We start from the raw sequence: 20,516 nt of genomic DNA, 5'->3' as shown, positions 1-20,516 counted from the left end.
AAGTCTGAACTGAAGTTGAGAGGACACAGATGATGCATTGAACCCCAAAACACATAAGCACCAAAGAAAAACAATGTCTGCCTTTTGCCAGGTAAGATCGCAACCCATGTGATAGCGGGTGTTCTTGTTTAAGGGTTTTATAACATCAACTTAAAAAAAAAAAATCAATCTTAATCACTTTCAAGGCTATCCTGTAACATTTGGCATATAGACTGTACGGGACTCGATTTATTGGACTCGATTTTAAGATGGTTTCAGAAAATTTCTACTCAGATTTGATTGATTAGTTTTTTTTTTTTTTTAAGATTTTTATTTATTTATTTATTTGACAGAGAGAGATCACAAGCAGGCAGAGAGGCAGGCAGAGAGAGAGAGAAGGAAGCAGGTTCCCAGCTGAGCGGAGAGCCCGATGCGGGGCTCGATCCCAGGACCCTGGGATCATGACCTGAGCCGAAGGCAGCGGCTTAACCCACTGAGCCACCCAGGCGCCCCTTGATTGATTAGTTTTAGAATAAAGTTCATTTGGGGTATATTTAAGGATTTATCAAGGATGGGATATTTTGAGACTAGATTGTCAGATGGCCACTCTCATGCTCCCTGATGCTAAGAGTTAGGGAAATGTCTGCAATAAAACGGGAAGGGGGGACCCTCACCATCCTCTCAAATGCTTTGACCCATTTCTCCTAGGTCTATTTCTCTTGGTCCTACAGAACAAGATTAGCCCTCTTCCCTATGACTGCCTTTGGCATTATTGAAGATGCTCATCAGAGTATCCGAATTCTCTCCCTTTCAGTTAAAATACCCCTAGTACCTTCAGCATTTCCTCAAAGGATTTTGAATTCTTCCATCGTCTTCATTGCTTTTTCCCTGAACTGTGTTAGTTTATCTGGAAATGCTGGGATGCCAGTCTGAACGGACTCCATACTATATGATTCCAACTACATGCCACTCTAGAAAAGACATTCTAGAGAAAGAGTTAAAAGATCTGTGGGTGCCAGCAGCTGGGAGCTGTGGGGAGAGGGTGGAATCAGTGAAGCACGAGGAGATTTTAGGGCAGCGAAACTACTCTGTGCGTACTCTGATGGTGGACACATGACATCATCCCGCACACAGACAGTGAGCCCTGACGTCACCTACGGATGTCAGTTAATAATGACGTTTCAACACTGATTCACGGATTATAACAAGTGTACCAAACCAATGCCAGATGTTAACGAGAACAAAATAGGAAAACCAACAACCGTCAAAACCTAAAGTACTTTTCATAATCCCGTCTTTCACGTCATTTCATACCATAATCCTGTTTTTCACTTACCTTTTGGACCCAAAGGCAGGCTTCTGATTAGTCCCTATCAAGCTGCACTGCTTATGAGTCTGACAGCTGCCAACCTCCGTTCTCTCACCCATCATGGGCCCTTTTGTCTTGTAGGTAATACACACTATCCAGAAATATGGTGTCTAGGTTCTTTATTCATCTAAGTGACATACATAAAAGTGAATGAAATAATTTATTCAACAGCTGTTTGTTAAGCAGAAGGACCCAGACATTGCTCGGGGTTCTAGTGAATGAAATGGATGATAGCCTCTGTTGTAGGGGAGCTTATATTCCAGTGTAGGGAGACAGACAATAAGCAACGATACCATAAGTGAGTTATAAAATAGCTTAGAAGACACTAAGAACCACGGGGAAAACGAAATCGGGTGGGGAATCATTAATTATTCAAATGCCCGGAACCTGAGACTGGAAGAAATACAGTGGCTTTGGGGCAGTGTAGAAAGGCTGTCTGTGACAGACATGCACAGAGCCAAGGGTGTGGGAGATGGGGCTGCGGGGCCAGGGAGGGGCCGGACCCTGCTAGGCTGTGTACGCTGAGGAAGGATTTTGAATTTTATGCCATCCTTTCCTGCTAGGAGCCATTCCACTGTTTTACACAACAGGTACAACAAGCCTTTTGAAGAGAATAGACAGGAGGAAGGTAAGAGGCGATGTGCGGAGTCCAGAGAACCAGGGTGGTGGCCGCAGGGCACTGGGAGGAAGAACTGACTTCCTGTTTTCTGACTCCAAATGATCAGGCCAATTGTGGAACATTCTCTGAGATAGCCAACCCCGGACCAGGAGGAGCAGTCTGGGGCAAGTTTGTTGAGTTTGAGGTGCCGATATGATGTTCACAGGCTCGTAGGTTGTAGGTAAGTCGGTGAATTCATGGATTTGGGGATCAGACAAGAGGAAGGAGCAACAGCATACATTCATTCAACAAGATATGAATTTCCACAGCTAGCGTAGTGGTTTAGTTGGTATTTCCTACATGCTTGGACAAATACCAGAAAGGCAGGTAGGTGAGAGCTGTTAAAGAACGGTTTCACGACACCCAGATCTGAGTTGGGATCCTGCTTCCACCAGTAGGATGATTTCCTTGAGTTCACTCAACTTCTCTGAACTTTAGCTCCCTCTTCTGCAAGTTGGGATGATTACTTCTGTGAAGGGTTTTTGTCGAGCTTGAAAAAAACAAAACAAAACTGTAAAAACTCTAGCAGATTGGTTTTTTGGAGATAAGAATCCAAGTCTCTATCTTTGTCCCATTCTTTCTCCCTCACCCTCTCTATTTTTCCTTGTGTAGTTTCCTATGTTAATACCACTTTCAAAAAGGAAATTTGTTCTTACATGCCTGTACTTCTGCAATCTCCTAGTCTAGACTGACATGCCTCTAATAATTGGATCTAGAATCTTTAACATTGCCTAAAAGAAAGTTGTAGATTTAATAATGCACCATGTTTTCTTTGGTCAAAGCTTCACCTATATCTGCCAACTCCAGTCTTCTGTCACCTACACAAATCCTAAACATTCAATAATAGTGATTTGTCATAAATGTCAATCAGCAATTACTTGATTTCAACCTAGGCAGCTGAGGAAGAGAAACCGAGGACAGATGTGTTCCTTTAGATTTGGGGATTTACAACACAGCTTTGGTGGAAAGAAAAGAAAGAGAGAAAAGTGAAATGTTGATGGTCCTATTCTAAAATGAGTGATCGTTTTGCTCAGCCCAATTGAGAAACTAGGATAATATTCCCAGGGACCAAAGGTCAGTGTTACTTGGAATAAAACAGAGAGTAAGGGGAAAGAATGCCAGGCTCAGTGGGATTTGCAGTTAGAGGTGGAATAACCACAGTGCTGGCTTGGCTCAGGGTGTGATAAAAGAAGAAATTGCCCACATGGCATGGGAGTGACGGCTGACAGGGCAGAAGAGAAGAATATTTTGAGAAAAATTATAACAAGAAATACGTATCTGTGCCAGATATCAAAACATACTATATAACATTTCATGCTTAACATAAAGAAATACAGATGAGGAAAAGAAAATGTATAAGTCGAAAACCATAGGGAGCCCAGAACCTGACCTGGGTTAGTGTGGGATTATTGAAACATTGCTGGACCATGAGTGGGAAAAGCAAAAACTTAATGATATTGGGCTAAAATTAGATAGTGTTTGAAAAAAGAATATTCAAATAATCTCCAAATACATCAAAGAACTAAATATTAGGGAAAGCATAGGTGAGTTAGTAGGAAGGCAAGATTTCTTAGAACTTGAAGTGATAATAACATTCTAAGTATTGGAGCAATATAAGATAGGAAAAAAAGCCAGATTGTTACATGTAACTAATGAATCATTACATCAAATGAAACATTTGTTTCAACTAATGAAACATTATATCAAAAAGTAATGATGTACTATATGTTGGCTAATAAATTTAAATTAAAAAACAGATTCAATTAAATAAAAATTAAATAAATTAAATAAAAATGTAAAATCTTTGTAAACAAAAGTAAGGTTAAAATAAAAATGCGAGGGGTGCCTGGGTGGCTTAGTGGGTTAAGCCTCTGCCTTCAGCTCAAGTCATGATCTCATGGTCCTGGGATTGAGCCACACATCAGGCTCTCTGCTCAGCAGTGAGCCTGCTTCCCCCTCTCTCTTTGCCTGCCTCTCTGTCTACTTGTGATCTCTGTCTGTCAAATAAATAAATAAAATCTTAAAAAAAATAAAATAATATTTTATTTTTAATAAATAATAATAGTTTTTAAAAATAAAAATGTGAAAGAAGATTTGGTAACATACACAAGTAGAATGCATATATAAAGCAAGTAGTATAGATTGGTACCTATATTTTAATGGAAAGTTAAGTGGTTATGAAGATATTCATATAATTTGGGCCAGTATTCTACTGTCTAGAAATTTATCCTTAGGAAATAGTAGAAAGGGGAAAAAAGCTAGGTCCTTGTAAGTATTAATTGCAAGACTAACTATAAAATAATAAAAACAAACCAAGTACCTAACGATAAGGAATGATAAAGGAAATTAGGACATAACAACTCAATGACATATTTAGCAATAAAAATGGTAACTTGAAATACAATGTAATACCATGAAACATATTTGAGATAATTTTTGAAGGTTCTTGTTACATCCTTTATATGGTTATGGACAAACACCAAAGTGGTACACTGAAAAGTTAACACAATTTTTTAGTGAGCTAAGGTTATGGATGATTTTTTTTTTTTAATTTCGTTGAAGAGTTTAAACTATTGTATGGGTGATTCCAGCAGAAGACACATACAAGAAAGGGAGCATGAGGAAGGATCCAGGTCTTGCTGAAACCAGAATGGTAAGTCACCCAGGCTAAAGGCACAGACTGCAAAAGTTCTAGGTTGGGTCTGAGGCCCCAAGTCCATTTCCTTATCACCTTAATTCCCTAAACAACAGTACAGTTAATTTGTGTTACTCACAGGAAGTAGGTTTGCTTAGATGACTGACTTAATTACACCAGCTGTGACTCCTCCCTTATGAATGGCCCCTCCTAGTAACTACACGCCACCAACATATCTGAGGCAATAATAATTGAGGACAGTCAACTCTAAGCTTCTTAAATGCATAAAAACTGACACTCTTAAAGTTTTGGCTTTTTTGAAAACTTCCCGAATCTTCTCAAAACAAAATGGACCCATAAAGACCAACACTATCAGTACATCCCTTTCTGTGAGACCAGATGGAGCCAGATTTCTGTGCCTGTGTGTTCTTCATTTTAATGTTGTTCCTCCACCACACAACTTGTGTATCTTTTTTTTTTTTTTAAAGATTTTATTTATTTATTTGACAGACAGAGATCATAAGTAGTCAGAGAGGCAGGCAGAGAGAGAGAAGGAAGAAGGCTTCCTGCTGAGCAGATATCCCGATGCGGGGCTCAATCCCAGGACCCTGCGATCATGATCTGAGCTGAAGGCAGAGGCTTTAACCCACTGAGCCACCCAGGTGCCCCTTGTATATCTTTTTTAATGACATATCCCCAGAAAAGGGAGAAACAAGGAGAAAGTAGACCTGAGATGAAGGAGGAACTATGAGAGGCTATTGTTCTATAAAATAAAGCACTGGCATAAGAAGAGGAAGGTGGAGGATTTGAGGAGGCTTTGGGGGCTGATGGAGTCACAGGAGAGCGGCTCTAGGGCACAAAGAAACTGGGGACTGGAAGAAGGGACTTTAGATAGGCATTGGTCTGAGTTTTGAACCTATTATTTAATGTCCTTTGCGAGATGCATGTACTGACTGGAATGTCTTTTTAATTAGTTTTGTGGTGAACTGTATTTTTGTGTGCAAACTGTTAATATGAGAAAAGGAGCCACACAGGGCCCAAGAATGTGTGAGCCTCTCCCTCCTCTGCCACTGGATAAATACCAGGATATTCTGACGTCTCTCTGGAGAAGGAGGCCCAGGGCTGTTGAGCGCTTCTCACCCGGAGAGGATGAAGTTCCTGAAGAGAAGGCCCTGTTGAATGGCTCAGGGGAATTTGAGTTGAAAGTTCTCTGTTGGGTGTTTGGACCTAGGAAGGAAAGTGAAACCAGAATCATCCATATCAGAGCTAAATGACAAAACAGGCAAATCAGAACAGTATTTCCTTCTAAAGACAGATAGTGACCCCATGGAAATTCCTCTCTGGGCTAAAGCAATGAGAGGCAGATCTGTAGTTGTGCCACATTTTCACTATTAGTTTTCTTAAGGGCTAATACATAAAATATTTAATATTATGTATAGGGTATAGACATCAATCAATAAAACTAAACAGACATGAACTTTCTTTTGTTGGAAGGAATAAAAAAGTGGCTGGATTGACATGGCATGGAGAAGAGGGTGGCCTTGGAGCAGTGACCATCTATCAACGAGTTAGAAATATTTCAATATTTTAAACAAAAACTATGGCCACATTGATCTGAATTATCAGCCTTGGTCCCTCCTCTTCTCTCTTCCCCTTGATAGCGTCAGCCTTTTTTTGTTCCTTTTTTGCCCTCTCTAGCTGGGTATGATTCCCTCTCACTCTGTTCGTAAGTTACTCAATTTCCTTCGTGCTCAGAGTGAATTTATGTGTGTGACTGGGATCTTACAGGTAATAGCAGATTCTCTTATCTGACGAGAATGAGGCCAAGTGGCCTCCTTGTGGTACCTCCACTGCCATGGAAGCTAAGGTGGGTTATGTAGGAAGCAGAAGGTTCCCACGGTGACAAAGTCGTGCTAACATTGAGCAGCATTTCTGCCACAAGTGTACCAGTGGGGGTCATCGGTACGAACACGCTTGTAACCACTGCCTGCTTGGAGTGCCAACAGGGGGTCTTCAATTCCAGCCCACCAGTACAGACAAAGGAAGCCCATCACTTGAATTTCTCAACATGGTACACGCTGGGCAGGCAACCCACGTGTCAAGGAAAACCTTGCTCTGATTTCACACCTGGCCTGGAGTGGTAGGTAATGATCTAGATGTGGTCTCTGAGCAGAAGGTCTGGGGTGGTGCACTGGCCCTCCCACTTACTGCCTGAGTGCCTCTTGGTTACTTCACCACTGTACATCAACAATCTAAAAATGAGGACATAAACTGTTGTTAATTTACAGGTCTGTTGTGGAAATCAAAGGAGTTAGTTTTTGCTAAGAACCCAGCGAGATGCCCGGAGCATAGGAAGGACTCAACTTTTAAAAGTACTGTGATCGTCAGCTTCCTTCTTTCCCTCTATGCCATTGCTGAGACTAGCTTGACTCCCTAACTCCGATCCTATTTCTTATTTTTACTCATGTCTAAATTTTGAAAATAGCTTAGTTTGTGCTAAGACACTGCTTCTCAACTTTTTTTTTGATTCATACACTCTTTTGATAAACATAAAAAAAATATTTTGCTCAGCTCTTCAAGGAGATTTTGATGCACTCCTTAATAGGACTTGCTTCTATTACCCTTTTCCCTTATTCCCTATTGCTCTTCTTGATGATAATCAATGAACTATAGCATAGCTTTTTAATGACAGAATTATTACTTATCCAATTTGACATGTCCACAAAATTCCCAAGAAGTTAAACAATCTGTTCAATGTTGGCTCTCACTCCTCTAGAGGGAAAGCATTACGGAACGCCTCAGCAAATGTGTGGGGATTTGCAGAGCTTGACCTAGAAGAGGGAATGCGTGCTGAAGGCTGTCATGAACTCCAAATTCAGAGGACAGAAAGGTCAAAAGTCAAGAAGGAGGTCAAGTTTAATAAACCAGAGAGACAATGAAGGACTGAGCTGGAAAGCCTGGAAAGTCAATGCAAATTTACTACAGAAATAAAGGTGAGAATCTAGATTCAAAAGAGAATGAAGAGGAAAAACAGAAGGTCAGATATTATTCCCAGTGACATGCTTTTATATGACAGCCAGGGAATGGTCTGTAGTGGATAAAGCATCAGGGACCACCTAATGGTTTAATGGTTTGAGGAGCGTTAATTCCCAGATACGCTCAAGTCCCCCCTGCAGATTGTGTATCCATATGACTCTTGGAAAGCTGAAAACAAAAATCACCATTTGACAAATGCACAGTGGTAATTGCTTGAGGCAGAAGTCATCAATAAGGGCTAAAATCAGTGGGGGAGGTGAGTATGATGAGAAAAAAGATATTTGCATTGTTTAGTTTATCTCCCCAGAAGATACTTAATAATTGCAGAGGGAAAATCATGACTTCACAGTGGAGAAACCTGGCAGACATTGCCCTACCAAAAGACCAAAGTTAAAATCACTGGTATGGGGGCGGGGAAGAGATTACCATATGTCTTCTGACGCAATGTAGTTTGAAAGCACAAAAGTGATGTTGTGGGAACATGACAACTAAATGCAACTTGTGGTTCAGGCTGGATCTTGAACCAAGAAGAACATTAGTGGGGGTGAGGGGACGCTGCGTGGCTTAGTCAGTGGGCAGAACCTCTGCCTTCTGCTCAGGTCCTGATCCCAGCTGGGGTCCTGGGATCGAGCCCTGCATCAGGCTCCTTGCTCAGCAGGGAGCCTACTTCTCCCTCTGCCCGTTACCTCCTGCTTGTGCTTTCTCTCTCTTTCAAATAAATAAAACTCCCCAAATATTTTTTTTTAAAGAACATTAGTGGGACTCTGAAATTTGAATATGGTGTATAGAAATATTAATAGTATTCTGCCGATTTAAGTTCTTGATTTTGATCATTATACTACAGTTATGCGTGACACTGACGTTTGAGGAAGCTGGGAGAAGAGTATATGGAAACTCTTTGTAGTATTTTCACAACCTTTTTGAACTCTAAAATTATTTAAATATAAAAAGTTAAAAAATAAATTTTTAAAAGACCAAAATTTATAATAGCCCTGGAAATAATAGTAAGCAATTGCGAAGTACACACCAGTTACTTAATGAAGGTGGTGGTAGAAATTTCCATCAAACAGAGTGCCAGGAAGCAAGGCTGAGGAATCCAATAAGAAGCACACAGTTGAGCCTGACTGACCTGGGGAGAAACAGGAGAAAGCACTAGCCCTTAAGGAAAGGGCTGCTGGTTGGGAGCTCAACGTCCCACAAGCAAGTGTGGTAGCTCTAGCTTCAGGAGCCACAGCATGAACACCACACGGAGAGCGATGCTTCTGAAACAAAGGCAGTGGGCTGCAGGTGGGTATGGCCATGCTGCCACAGCAGCCCTAGACTATTCCACGGGAAAGGTAAATGCATGTCTATCGGGCTTCACCTCTTGTTACTTTGAATCTGTTTCCGTCAGCTGAGGCTAGTCCTACCTCTGTTATCCGCTTGCTCTACCTCTGAGATGCAGGTTAAGACTCAGAGAACTAGGCTCCCCCACTCAACATCTTCTTTCTGGGTGTCCGTGTACATACCCCATCCTCTGAGCTCACCTGTACTCTTTGTTTTGTATTGTTTCTGTACCACAAACCCTAGCGAACAGGCCAGGGATATGGGGACATGTGGTGTAACACTGCTCTCCCAGAGATGCAATGATCCCATTCAAAGTCCTGGGACAAAGACCAGAAGAGCGACTGCCTGGCCTTCAAGGCCCTTCAAACTACTACTCTATCTTCTCAGGCCTTTCCTTCGCTGGGCCTACCCTTGTTCGCTTGTGCTCCAGACCTACTGTACTACTAGTACTCCCAGTACTGCTAGTACTAATACTCCTACTAGTACTACTGTACTACCTGTATGTCCCTGTGTTCCCAGATTCTGTGATGCCTCAGAGCCCTTTATACAACAATCCCTCTTTCAAGAACATCCTCTGTGTACTTCTTTACCTATATGACCTCTCATTCTTTAAGCCTGTGCTTAAATATCATATCTTCCAAAAACAATTCACTGACCTTGGAAGATGGGGTTAGATGCTATTCTGGTGTGTTCACATCTGAACTTCATCTCACCTCTCCCATGGCATCCATCATGTTGTATTACAGGTACGTGTTCCCTTGTCTGTACAGCCACAATGGGACTTACCGACCATCATCCTGTGTCCTTCTTCCTCTCTTTTCTCTTGCCCTTGGTAGAGGCAGTCTTTTGTGTTCTTTCTTTGCCCTCTCTAGCAAGGTGTGATTCCCTCAAGGGTAAGGACAGTATATCCCCAGAACCTAGCCGCATATCTGGCATATAGTATGGTTTCAATAAATAATGGATGAATGAACGAGAGGCTTTTTTATAGTATATGTCGGTCATGACCTATGCCAGTGGTGTCATACTGGTGGCACATAAAACCTCTAATCTTCTCAAAGTGCAGATACTGCTCGCTTTTAGGAGACCACCCAGGCCCCCCACAGAGCCCAGCTGCAGCACTGTCTCATAGCAACGCCTTCCCTCAACAAGTCCCCTGGAAGAATTCCCACAGGAGGGGTTGGAGTGGGGATGGGCAGGACTTTCCCGTGGGCTACACTGATTTCACTAATCTCATCCTCACTACTGTGTCATCCGGTAGAACAAGTCAGTCAAGTCGCATGTACTGCCGCCTCCAATTCAGGCTGTAAGGAAGAAAGGAAGCATGTGTTCCATGTCGTAAAGAGAAACAAAGGGAAAATAATAAGGCTTTAGAAGAGGTGGATGATTTTAACACCTCCATATCTGCACTCATTGGCTCAATACAGCAAACCCTAGTTAGTAAAATAAGACCAAAAAAAAAAATGTCCTACTAAAGAAGCACACAAAACATTTGCATTTGAATGAGTAAAATTCCAAAACCTCAATACTGTAAAGCAGCAGCTGTGGGGCAGCAGAAAAAGAGTTTTGGACTCGGATCTGGGCTCCAGGCCTGGCTCTGCCACTCAGTAGCTGTGTGACTGTCCAACTCGGCCGTTCTCAGCTTGGGTTTCCTCTTCAGCTAGTGGAATGCTGCCCTAAAAGATCTCGACAACCCCAAACCATGTTAAAGTCTTTCTTGGTGTGTGTAGCAGACACAAATGGCAGTTTCCAACTGTCTTCACCCTCGTCACCTAGCCCACATCTAGGTTACTCCGTTGGTCCAAGAGTGGCACCTGGAGAGACAGTTTATTCATCTGTATTTTCCCCGATTTGGTAGTGGCTGGAAAAATGCTTTCCAATCTGGAAGTCGCTAGGCAGAAGTGAAAAGCGAGCCTAGCCTGATTTATTTGAAGACCATAAAAATCTACAAACCTTCTTTTCTTGCTCTGTGCAACAAAATCTTTCTTTAGAAGTTGAAGAGTCAGACGACATTTTGTGTGATCCTGTTTGTCTAAAGTTTACCTGCCTATAATCTCTCCATTCTAGATATCCTGGGGCCTTCAAGAATGCTTGTCAGCACTACTCTTTGGCAGAAACTGTGTGTTTCTATATGATAGCTCTATTATTATTTCCTTAAACTGTTATTTAAAGCATTTAAGTCATACACTCCTAAGTATTAAAGATATTCGATTCGATGAGAATGTACCACACACAAATTTCCAAGTGGAAACTTGATATACAACATTTTTTGACTGTCAAAATGTCCCTTTGAGAGATAAATGAGATATTCTCTCCACTTTACAGGTAAGGAAACTGAATCTAAAATCATGGGAGTATCTCACCCACAGTCAAATCAAGGTTGGAGCTGAAATCGAAACCCAGGGCACCCATCCTTGCTTTTCTACCTGTTCTTCTGAAGGTTAGGTTCCTACCTTTCCCCTCTGTGGTTTTTATTCCCCAATTCTACCACATTCTTTATTTATAGGAAATACTTATTAGCATCATTTGAGCTCTTCCTAATAGACTCACTATTTCAGTATAATCGACTGAGAGCCTTATTAGCAGTGAAGAGGTCTAACCCAGAAGGGCCTGGAGGTAAATCCTCAAGAGACCTGATGGTTCAAGACTGCGGCTTTCCAGCTGCTGTGCAAATGGGGTGACCAATGAGCTTCAGAGGCACCACACATGAGGTGACGGTTGACTGGAGATGCCGAGGAATAAGCAGACAGGGAAGACTTTCAGTAAATACATAATAAGAGGCTCAATGACTAGAAATGGAAAGTGGTGGTACATGAAGACTCTTGCTTACACATGGGAAGGTGAGTGATGTTCGTCATACACTGAAATCAAGGAAACAAAGGGCTTGGTGGTGGGGACAGAACAGAGTGGGAAGAATTTGTAGGACAGTTAAATGGACATGTCCAGTTTTCCATGTGGCAATTAGCAAAGGTTATTCCAAGTTAGGCTTGAAGTCTGTGGTTAAGTGAAAGCTGAAGCTATGTGATTAGATGAGGTTTAAACAAAGTGTAAAGCATGAAAGGGTTGACAGAGGAGTTTGACTAGTGGTTAAGAGGTGATCAGAGGGAGGAGGAAATAATAGCCCAGGAACAAACAGGAAGAAAGTAGAATGAAAGTGGGGGAAATTGCTGAACAGAATATTTAGGGGGAAAGTAGCCAAGAGAATAAAATTTCAGAGTTTAAGATTGTTTTAAACTAATCGTTAAAGAAAATTGCCTTAAAATTATTGCAACAGATTCCTTGACTTGTAGAAATAGAGTCAACTAATTTGTGTAATTTCTCCATTATGTGTCATTCTTTAGTCCCTAAGAGCCTTGAAAAACAGATACTGCATTGGTAGAGAAAAATGATTCCAAGTATGGGTCATGGTAGAGACAACTAAAAATTCTGTTTTGCCTACTTCATGGTTTTTATCGACATTACAAAAATAAATCTTCTTACTCTTACAGTCAATGATATCTATCTCAAGGATTTATACTTATGAAATAAATAAAACTAGAATGCTGACTTAAACCCAAGGAAAGTTTCTTCTGATGAGAAATCCTCTAGAGACGAATTCGATTGAGTGCTTGGTGAGTACTTTACATATTAGTCATACTTCTCAGGATTTAGCTCATTACATACTTTTCCTTTATTTTTTCCCTTATTTTAGTAATTTAGTAGCATTCCAAAAATCGATTAGGATGCAATAAGCATTACTAACCTTGACCCTATAATAGTGGAAATGACCTCATGGTTACTCTTGTTGCCAAACACAATCCAGGACAGATTGTGATCTTGGTTTATGAGGAGCAAAACAATATGAGAGTGAAAAAAAGGCAGTTGGAACAAGTCTCCCAGAGAATCCTCATCTGATACTCTCAAAAAAAAAAAATAAAAAGAAATTTGGGTCCAATACCAAAGAGCATACCACTGATTTAAGAGACAGCACAAGTCAAGTTGATAGAACTCTGTAAATGAGGTTGTCACAGATATGCATTTAAAAGCAACGGAGGGCAGCTGGGTGGCTCAGTGGGGTAAGTCACTCCCTTTGGCTCAGGTCATGGTCTCAGGGTCCTGGGATCAAGCCCTGCATTGGGCTTTCTGCTCAGCAAGGAGCCTGCTTCCCCTTCTGTCTCTGCCTGCCTCTTTGTCTATTTGTGATCTCTCTCTCTGTCAAATAAAGAAATAAAATCTTAAAAAATAAATAAATAAAAGCAACGGAAAAACCCTTAACTCCTATCCTCTCCCCAGCTCTTAACAGCTGGAGTCATTTCACCTGTAGCTTCTACTGTCCCTTATGCTTCAATAAATTTAGACACCCATCTACCCAGCAGGACCCCATCCACCACCAAGACAGAATTTCAAGTATGGCCTTTCCCTCTCTATTTCAGTTCCTTTTAGTCATTTACTTCATTGGTACGTATGCCATTTTTCTTTTATTTGTTCAGCAAATATCCTGCTTACTTTTCTGTGTGCCCGGTACTATTTTAGTGGCAAATGAGACAGACAACTGCCTCTGTGATGGTTATATTTTAGCGAGGAGACAAAAGGGATGGCCCTGGATGCTTATGTCCTCCCCACTTTTGGCAGCACAGCAGAGAGCTTGGAAAGGAGAACTGAGTTAGTTTAACAGGCTAATTACTAGTTTACCAGGCTAATTACAAGTTGCCATGTTCTAGAGTATCCTCCTTTCTAAGGTTACTTCCCCAACCAGGGAACTTGTGTGTAGTCTCATGGATGCTTTCTGGCCCTCCTTCTCCTCCCAAAATGCACACCATCAATATACAGAACATCCTGAGGGACTGTCCTTTTTTTTTTTTTTAAGATTTTATTTATTTACTTGATAGACACAGAGAGAGATCACAAGGAGGCAGAGAGGCAGGCAGAGACAGAGGGGGAGGCAGGCAGAGTGAGGGGGAAGCAGGCTCCCCGCTGAGAGCAGACAGCCTGATGCAGGGCTTGATCCAGGACCCTAACCTTACCCAGGACCATGACCTGAGCTGAAGGCAGAGGCTTAACCCACTGAGCCACCCAGGTGCCCCAGGGACTGTCCTTCTTTACTGGAGCCTTGGCCATGGGACATGCAGACCACCTACACCTGACATAAGCTCTAACAAGTAACCATGTGCATTAGAGAGATTGTGTATGTTCTGCTACTTCTCTGTTTTTCTCCAATAAACTCTATATCTGAACTGAATGGCATTGCTATAGATAAAGGGATAAAAATTACATTTTTTTAAAAGGCCATTTCTGATGGTAATAAGTATTATGAAGGAAATGAAACAGTGCAGTGGGACTGGGGGCATCTGAGTCTGGGTGAGGACTGCTTCAGTTAAAACAGCCAGGAAGGGACCCTTTTAGAGGAGACAGTAATAGAATCAAAGCAGGAGTAATAAAAGGCAGGCAGACAAGCAAAGAAAGAACATTCAAGCACAGGAAACGATAAGCATAATAGATTGGGTGAAGGAGCTCGAAATGTGTGGAGGACAGGAAGAAAGCCAGGACCACAGTGACTGAAACAGTGAGCATTAGAAGTGACATCAGACAAGTAATCAGAGGGCCTGTAAGCAGATCAGGTTATTTTCAAACTACAGCAAGAAGCTATAAGAGAAGTTGAAGTGAAGGATTATCATATAAATTGATAAATATATTTAAAAGTTTGACTCTTGGGTTTGGAGGAGAATGGCTTTCCAGGGCACATGAATGGAAGCAGGGAAACCAGGTAGAAGGCTCACGTGATCCAGGTGAGGGAAGGGCAGATGAGCCGAGACTGGTTAGTCCACAGGCCTCGCACGTGAGCACTGACTGGATGGCAGAGTCAGGAAAGATTCAAGGATGACTCTACGACTGGGATTGTAGGCCTTTGCATAACTGGTGCACACGGTCACCCAAAATCATGTAAATGTAACCCCGAGGGAAAAATAGGAGGCCATGGGAAATGAGAATTAATGAAGACTGGATGTCTAGTGTCAGAAAGGCCGACGTTGGAGATGGGCAAGTAATTCTGAAATACTCTTGGCAAGTTGACGACTCAGTGTGTTACGGGCCGCAGCCACCTCAGGCTTCTTCCGGGAGCCTAGCAAGGTGGTGCTCACTGCCAAAATGTGACATATAATCCTTCCAACCTGGATCTAAAAGGAGGGGACAGATAAAAGCTTGTGAGAAGTGAAAAAAAAGCCAAGAAACAAAAACCACCTTCCGAGAAGTGGGCTCAGAGCCTTTTACAAACGCTCAGGTCCAGAGTCTCAAGCTGACTTGGAGGTTTGCCACTAGAATTTACCTCAGAATCAGAGAATTAGTCACAAGACTCTATATAAACCACAAAGAGAATTGGGGGGCAAACTAACCACTTATTCAACTCCTACGTTCCAGGCACTTTACACAAATTATCTCTGTTCATCGTTAAAAATAACCCTGGGAGAAGGCAGTTTCTTTTATTATCTGGAAGAACTAAAGCTCAGGGAGGTTAATAAACAAGTTCAAGGCATTACAGACAGTGGTCGGGATTAGAATCAGGCTCTGGTCTCTCCAGGCACGGAGAGGAGGGGCCCGGACAGGTGGTCAGGAAGCAGGAGGAAGCCCCAGTGTCCAGCATCAGCTGCTGGAAGTCGCCTTGTGCAAGCGCGGTGGAGGACTTAGCTAGAAGTTAGACCTCCTCTGGCTACCTCCCCTTCATTTTCCAGGTACCCTGGTACTTCTGTCCTCTGCTTCTTCCAGACAGTAAAATGAGATTTAGGATTATCTGAGCTTCCGCTAACCACATGCGTGCACTGGAGCTGCACTCAGTGTAGAAGTAAAAAAATGGGAAATTCACCACGTGTCTTCTCTTCTCTTGAGGATCCGTTCTCCTCCAGAATCTGTCCATGTTCTTTTCCCTCCTCACCTAGTTGTTTTACACAGTCAGTCCAGAGATTACAGTCACCCTCAGGAGGGTTCACTCATAGGAGCTACTTCATGACAGAAATAATGTTTTTGAACCAAAACATTCTGAATCAAATAGACGGTTTCTAGAAATGTATTCATTTTCTTTACACACTTTACTTTTGATAGAATGAATACTTATTGGTGTTCACTAATTATTTGGTTATAGTCTCCTTTTGTAGAAGATCTGACCGGTTGCTACAGTAAAAACTGTTCTCCCAGACCTAGGAGCGAAGAATTCCATTGGCTTTTCCCACAATATGTTCGTGTTCGGGACTATGCTCCGGCACTGCCCCCTGGTGGCTGACCTTCTGAACTACAAGTCAGAAGCGCTATCAGGAAACTGAGAGCACTCGGGAGGTGAGGCAAATTTCTCAAAATGTTCCATCGGCGAGTAACAAATTGTAGTCGACATGGGCCTCCCTGATAACAAAATATCTTACTGCGAACCGTTTACCACTTTGACTGTTATTAACAACGGCAGAAAACCGAAACAAAGCTCTTTAAAAGGTCTTCGCATGTTTAAAAGCTGTGTGGCGTGGCTACTGAATGTAGACAATAATTAAGTAGATGATTGATTAATAAAAGAATATTAGATAAGCGCCTGGAAAATAAAGTACTAAGGACAGGAAGTTCTGAAGGACTGAGGACCGGTCTGGTGAAACTGGCCGCTGAGTTAGAGCCTGAACGCAAGCTTTCCTGGAGGGACACCGCCACCTTGTGTCTTTCTGAGGTTCTTCGGGTAAAAATACGCAAACCTTCTTTAAAAAATCTAATGTTCTCTTATACAATAAATTTGAAAAGTTGTTTCAAGGTTCAAACAGAAATTTGTTGTGATTTTATTTTAATTCCAGTGTAGTTAATATTCAGTGTGATGTTAGTTTCACGTGGGCAGTGGAGTGATTCAACAATTCCGTCTGTTACTTCATGTTATTTTGCCCATTCCCCCACCAGCCTGCCTTCTGGAGAACATTTGTTTATTCTCTATAGTTAAGAGTCTGTTTTTTGTCTCTTTCTCCTCTCCCCCACCCCGCTTTGTCCAACTGTTTTTTTTTTTTTCTTAAATATCACATGAGTGAAATCATATGGTATTTGTCTTTCTCTGAAGGGCTCATTTGTTTAGAATTATGCTCCCTAGATCTACCCATGTTATTGCGAACGACGAGAACTCACTCTTTTTATGGCTGAATAATATTCCATTGTGTGTGTATGTTTGTGTGTATATATGTATATGTGTGTGTATGTATATATATGTGTGTGTGTATGTGTGTGACATCGCCATTAGCCATTCTTCTTTTGATGGACACTTGGGCTGCTTCTATATCTTGGCTCTTGCAGATAATGCTGCAGTAGACACAGGGGTGCATATACCCTTTGAATTAGTGTCTTTGTGTTCTTCAGGTAAACACCCAGTAGTGAGATTACTGGGTCATATAGTAGCTCTATTTTCAGTTTTTTGAGGAGCCTCCATAATGTTTTCCACAGTGGCTGTACCAGTTTACATTCCCATCAATAGTGCAAGGGGGTTCCTTTTTCTCTGCATCCTTGCTAACACTTGCTGTTTCTTGCATTTTTTATTTTAGCCATTTTGACAAGTGTGAGCTAGTATCTCTTTGTAGTTTTGGTTTGCATTTGCATTTCCCTGATGATGTTGAGCATCTTTTTAATGTGTCTGTTAGCCATCTGGATGTCTTCTTTGGAGAAATGCCTGTTCATGTCTTCTGCCATTTCTCCACTGGATTATTTGTTTTTAGGGTATTGATTTATATAAGTTCTTTATATATTTTGGATACTAACTCTTTATCAGATATGCCATTTGCAAATATGAAAACAAGAATTTTTTAAAAAAACACCATACTGAGACAGGGCTTACACTCAATAAAAGTAGACAGTTGGGTGTTAGGGTAAGTAGATGTTTAATTTTATAAAAAAACAGCTAAAGTATTTTCTAAAATGGTCAGATCATTTTATATTCCCAGAGCAATCAATGAGAGTTCCAGCTGAGTCATATCTTTGTTAATACTTGATGCTGTCCTTTTAAAAAAAATCTATTCTGGTGGGTGTGTAGTAGTAGCTTATGATACTTTTAATTTTTAATAATAGTGAATATCTTTTCATGTGGTTATTGTTCATTCATATATATTATTTTGTAAATGTTTAATTAATTTGTTTCCCTACCTAAATAGACTTGGGTTATTTTCTAATTATTGAGTTTCAAGCTTTTTTATATATGCTTTATACAAGTCTTTTTAACAGATATAAATATTATTAGTGTATTTTCCTAATCTGTGGCTTGCCTTTTTATATTTTGAATTGTTCTTTGAAGAGCAAACATTTTAATTTTGACAAAGCCTAATTCATTAATATCTTATAGTTACACCTGTTTAAAATTTTTGCCTATACTGAGATCACAAATTTTGTTTTTTAGAAGTTTTATAGTTTTCATCTTTACTGATTTTGATTTTATTGAGATTTGTTTTTTCCCATATATTTAGTTGTACCAGCACTGTTTGTTAAAAACCTGTACTTTCCTCCATTGAATTTCTTTGGCCTTTTTTTTTTTTTTTTTTAAATCAACTGACCATATTTGTGTGGGCTATTTCTGGAGTCCCTGTTTTGTTCCTTTTATCTATTTACCAAACCTGAGAATAACACTACATTTTCTTGCTTGTTGTTGCTCTATTTTAAGACTTGACTTCTTGAAATTTGTCCTTGTTTTTAAATTATTTTGGCTACTCTTGGTCCTCTCATTTCCTTATCAACTTTAAGATTTCCTTATAAATCATTAAGATTGCCTATGCTAATCTTGTCAAATTCTACAAAACAGCTAGCTGGGATTTTGACTGGGTCTGACACTGCATCTACCAATTTGGGGAGAATTAGCCTCTTAACAATATTGAGTTTCTCAATCCACAAACAGATCTGTTGTTGAGTTTTGTTTTGCTTTTGTAGTTCTCAGTATATAGGTTTTGCATACATTTTGTTAAATTTATCTGAAGTATTTTTTTAAAAAAGATTTTATTTATTTATTTGACAGACAAAGATCACAAGTGGGCAGAGAGGCAGGCAAAGAGAGAGGGAAAGCAGGCTCCCCGCTGAGCAGAGAGCCCGATGCGGGACTCGATCCCAGGACCCTGGGATCATGACCTGAGCCAAGGGCAGATGCTTTAACTCACTGAGTCACCCAGGTGCCCCTATCTGAGATATTTTATGATTTTGATGCTAACACATAAGCATGCTATTTTAAAATTTTCATTTTCTAATTTTTTATTGCTAATATACAGACATACAAGTGATTCTGTATATTAGTTTTGCATCCTGTGGCCTTGTAAATTCACTTATGAATTCCAACATAATTTTTGGAGATTCTTTAGGAACTTTTATAAACAGTAATGCTATCTGCAAATAAAGCAAATTGATATTTTGGTTCCCAACACAAAAGGTGCCTTTCACTTCCGTCTTGCTTTTTTCTACTGGCCAGAATGGCAAGGACTTCCTGTTCAATGAAAGGTGATGGGAATGGAGCCCTGTTCCTGATCTTAGGGAAAATGAATTCCGTCTTTTGCCATAAAGTATGATGTTATTAGTTCTAGTTCTATATTTTTTTTAAAAAAATGTCCTTTATCAGTTCCCCTTTACTCCTATTACAATGAAAGTTTTTTTGTAATAAATATAAACTAAATTTTGTCAAATGCATCTTTTCTTCTTCTCCTGAAGGAGGAACACATGTTTTCTCTATTCTCCTAACATTGAATTGCATTGATTTTTCAAATGTTAAGCCAACCTGGTTCTCCTAAGAAAAATTCGACTGGGTCATAATATAATATCCTTATTATACATAGCTAGCTTCAATTTTTTAATAGCTTGTTAATAATTTTGGCATCAATGCCATGAAACATTGGTAGGCAGTTTTGAGTATTTGGTTTTGGTTATCAGTTATATTAGCTTCAAAAATTGACCTGGTAAGGGTTCTCTCTTCTACATGAGCTTGTGCTTATTACTATTATTATTACGTTGTTGTTGTCATTTAAAATGTTTGGTAAAACTCATTACTGAGGACATTTGGGCCAGAAGTTTTCCTTGTAGGAAGGTTTTTAATTATGAACTCAATTTCTTTTTATATATGTGTATATAAAAGCCATAGATAGGTAAATCGATTTACCATCAATAACCTTGTCTTACAAAGAATTTGTCCATTGCTTTTAAGTTATCAAACTTAATGACATATATTTGTACTATCTCTATCCTTTGAATGTCATAGGATTGCTAATGAACTGATATGTGTTCCAGATCTTGTGTCTTCCGGGAGTTAATCATCTTAGTGCTCCTGATCAGTGGTAGCCCAGCCCTGTGGTGTCTGGCTTACATTAGCACAGCTTAGTTTTCATCAACAGATTCCAGGGGAACTCTGCAGATTTCCAGTCTCTGCAGATTTCTTTCTCCACCCCCTATGCTTATCAGCCCTAAGAATTCCAGCCATCTTGGATTCCTTCATCTCTAATAATTACCTCCTGAACTCAAGACCACCACTCTCTGAATGGGCTCCTCCCTATCTTGTGGTTTGGCTTTGCAAA

General features: G+C 40.5%; 1 long non-coding RNA gene across 1 annotated transcript; it reads right to left on the bottom strand.

Moving 5' to 3' along the window:
* Positions 1–1,460: 1,460 nt before the first annotated feature.
* Positions 1,461–13,017, bottom strand: LOC116569566. The gene is made up of 5 exons (XR_004277071.1): positions 12,743–13,017; positions 8,705–10,304; positions 6,769–6,893; positions 5,724–5,868; positions 1,461–2,496 (listed from the first exon to the last, which is right to left on the bottom strand). It is a non-coding gene; the product is annotated as an uncharacterized LOC116569566 (long non-coding RNA).
* Between the last annotated feature and the right edge of the window lie 7,499 nt (positions 13,018–20,516).

This window comes from Mustela erminea, chromosome 11 (genome assembly GCF_009829155.1).
Source record: "Mustela erminea isolate mMusErm1 chromosome 11, mMusErm1.Pri, whole genome shotgun sequence".
Classification (NCBI taxonomy): Eukaryota; Metazoa; Chordata; class Mammalia; order Carnivora; family Mustelidae; genus Mustela; species Mustela erminea.
This window is presented reverse-complemented; position numbering and strand designations above follow the sequence as displayed.